Consider the following 3,321-nt stretch of genomic DNA (forward strand, 5'->3'; position numbering starts at 1 on the left):
GGCTCCTTATGGAGTTGGTTAGCCATTTGGGCAAAAAACTGCTCTTGCCTGGACTGATGCATAAAATGTACATGCAGTACCCACAGAGAGATGACTGCTGAACTTGCCTAAAGGTGAGATGGTCCTTTGGGCTTCCTGCTTCATAAAAGAGTCTGCAAGATATTCTGCAGGACACACAAAAGAGTGACTAAGCTGTCTTTAAAATTTCCTGATTCATGGAAAAGTCTTCTGGATACTATGGACCTGTGGGATGAAGATGGATGCCCCAATTGTTCAAAAAAACTTGGCGTGACTGTCCAGGAAGCGAGATGTCTCTGTCATTTCTAAAATTTTGGAAGTTGCTTATAATGCACTTCCTGTTTACTTAGGTAATATTATATCCTTCTGGAGTCTTTGGTGGAGTTGAAAAAGACAGATAGTTATAGTTTTTCTTTGTTTTAACAAAAGATAAAATAGATATAAATATTGTAACTGTAATTCTTGCTTGATAACTCTTTTTTATATGTAATTTTACTATGTTAAAGTCTTCCTTTTTGTTTAAACAGAAAAAAGGGGAAATGGTATAGGAGGTTCTTCTGTCTGTGTTTCTTTCATTGGTTGAATAAAGAAACTGCCTTGGCCTTTTGATAGGGCAGCACTTACGTAGGCAGAGTAAACAGAACTGAATGCTGGGAAGAAGGCAGAGAGAGAGCTGCCATGGAGCTGCCTGGTCAGACATGCTGAATCTTTCTTGGTAAGCCACGACCTTCTGGTGACTTACAGTTTATTAGAAACGGGTTAAATCAAGATTTGAGAGTTAGCCAATAAGAAGCTAGAACTAATGGGGCAGGCAGTATTTAAATGAATACAGTTTCTGTGTGATTATTTTGGGTGTAAGCTAGCCTGGTGGCTGGGACCAAAAGTAGGCCCTCTCTCCTTCAACAGATTACTTTACACAAAATGATGTTTTCTAGCTCCATCCATCTGCCTCTAATTTTCAAGATATCATTATTTTTTCTGCTATGTAGTACTCCATTGTGTAAATGTACCACATTTTCCTTATCCATTCTTCGGTCTAGGGGCATTTAGGTTTTTCCAGGTTCTGAGTATGATAAACAAAACTGCTATGAACATAAATGGGCACGTGTCCTTGTGGCATGATTGAGCATCCTTTGGATATATACCCCAAAGTAGTATTACTGGGTCTTGAGGAAGGGTGTTTCCTAATTTTCTGAGAAATTGCCATACTGATATCCAAAGGGACTGTACCAGATTTTACTCTCACGAGCAACAGAGAAGAGTTCCCTTTACCCCACAACCTCTTCAGCATAAGTTTTCATCAGTGTTTTTGATCTTGGCTATTCTTACAGGTATATGATGGAATCTCAGAGTTGTTTTGAAATACTAGTAACATTTAAGGTGGAATGGATAGTTGTGAATAGGCAGCCATTAAACCAAAATCAACATTAACAAAAAAAATCTTAAATAGGAAAGAGAACCACCAAAGATATAATAATTCTGCTAATTCTAGGGAAATGGTATATGTCAGTAAGAAAATGACAATTCACCTAAAGGGGAAGACGTCAGCAGAACTGAAGACAATTTAAGGCATTGAGAATATGATGTTTCTTCCTAGTCTGCATTCATGAATCCACTGTGCTCATCTATGTGAGCTGAAGGATCACGGGCTCAGTGTGTCCCTTCTGTTCTGTATCTTTCCAGAAGCAGCAATCTGCATCTTCCTTTGCTGTGGACTACTACTCTGCAGAAATGGCATGACTCTTGCCCTTCAAGTGTCAGTAGCTGTGATGGCACACAGGTGACCTATACAAGATTAGTGTCATCAGTGTTTGTTCATAATGCAGAGTCTCCTGAGATTACTCCTCTCCCAGTGTAACTGTAGACAAATAAAACCCTACCGTGGAAAGCACTTTCCAGTGATATAACTTCCGAAATTTTTCTATGTTACAAGGCCTAGTGGAGCACACCATTATGCTAGCACTTGGGAAGCAGAGGCATGATGGCTGATCTCTGTCTGTCCAAGTTCAGTCTGTTCTTCATAGTGACTTCAAGAACACCCAGGACTAAATAGTAGAACCTGTCTCAAGGAAAAAATTAAAATGTTTCCCAAACCATTCTAAGAAGCCCTAATAAAACTCAATGGTTCACCAGCTAGATTTGGGTAAAATCTTGTCTCTGGCATTGATGTATACTCTGGAGTAAGTAGCAGTTCATTTATACCCAAGAAAAATTTATAAAAATACCCAAAGCATATCTGGGGTTGGGTAGGCAGCTGAGATCCTGAGAAAAATCCTAAAGCATTATGAGGGTGGTCTGACTGAAAGAGTGATCGAAAACCAAGGAGAAGGTCTGACAGACAAAGATCAGCTCTGAACCTCTTCATCTGTGGGTGTTGACTCAGGAAGGCACTGGGATTATTTTTTGCTAAATAATGGTGAAGAGGACCATCCAAATAGATGTATATTGGTGTAAGTGAGATGTTTTGCAAAAGGAGACCACAATCAGATATGGGTTTGCAATTCTAGCACAGAGGAAGCTGACTGAAAAAGGGGAGGAGGTTGAGACTTACTTGAGTTTAAATAGGCCTTATGTCACAAACAAAAATTCAGGCCAAAGAACTACACAGAATCAGAGACCACATGTTTTGGAACTCCACCCTTCACAACACTGGGAAGACAAAATCATTTGCCTAGAAAGAACAGTTTCTTTTATGCAAGAACTGTCTGTATAATATACTCACGCTAAGAAGGAGACACCAGACTGTGAAGACCATCTACTTAGTGTCTGTTCATTTGGCAAGGGGACCAACCATTTGCAAACTTTTGGCAACTGGATGATGCTATGACTTCCACCCTCACAGCTCTGCTTTGTCTTGGTGAGAAAGGGAGCTGTGGAGAGGGAAAAAACTCAATTATGAGAGGAAATCCACCTCACAGTCAAGCATTGGCCCATCAGGATGTCTCAGTAGCTCAGAAGGGATCTGAAAGTGGAGGTCCTGCTCAGGTTTCAGCTTCATGCACTCACAGGTAACTCTCTTCTAGGTCTGAGTCTGGTCCCCGGGATCCCAGTGCTGGCAGGTGAGTGTCTTCCCAGCTGTCATAGGGTGTGCATCATCAGTAAGAATCAAAGGTACCCTCTGAAGAAAAGATATGTAGAAGAGCTGGTGTGGGATGATGCTGGTGTTGCCGGAAAGGTTTTGAAGATGAGAGATTGGTTTTAAGATAGATGTCCTCAGACCCAACTCCCATTTTTGTTGTTGTTCTTTGTTTTTTTTTTTTTCCCAGGGGGACTCTCTAAACCCACACTCAGAGCTGTGCCAAG

The sequence above is a fragment of the Chionomys nivalis genome, chromosome 2 (assembly GCF_950005125.1).
Source record: "Chionomys nivalis chromosome 2, mChiNiv1.1, whole genome shotgun sequence".
NCBI lineage: Eukaryota > Metazoa > Chordata > Mammalia > Rodentia > Cricetidae > Chionomys > Chionomys nivalis.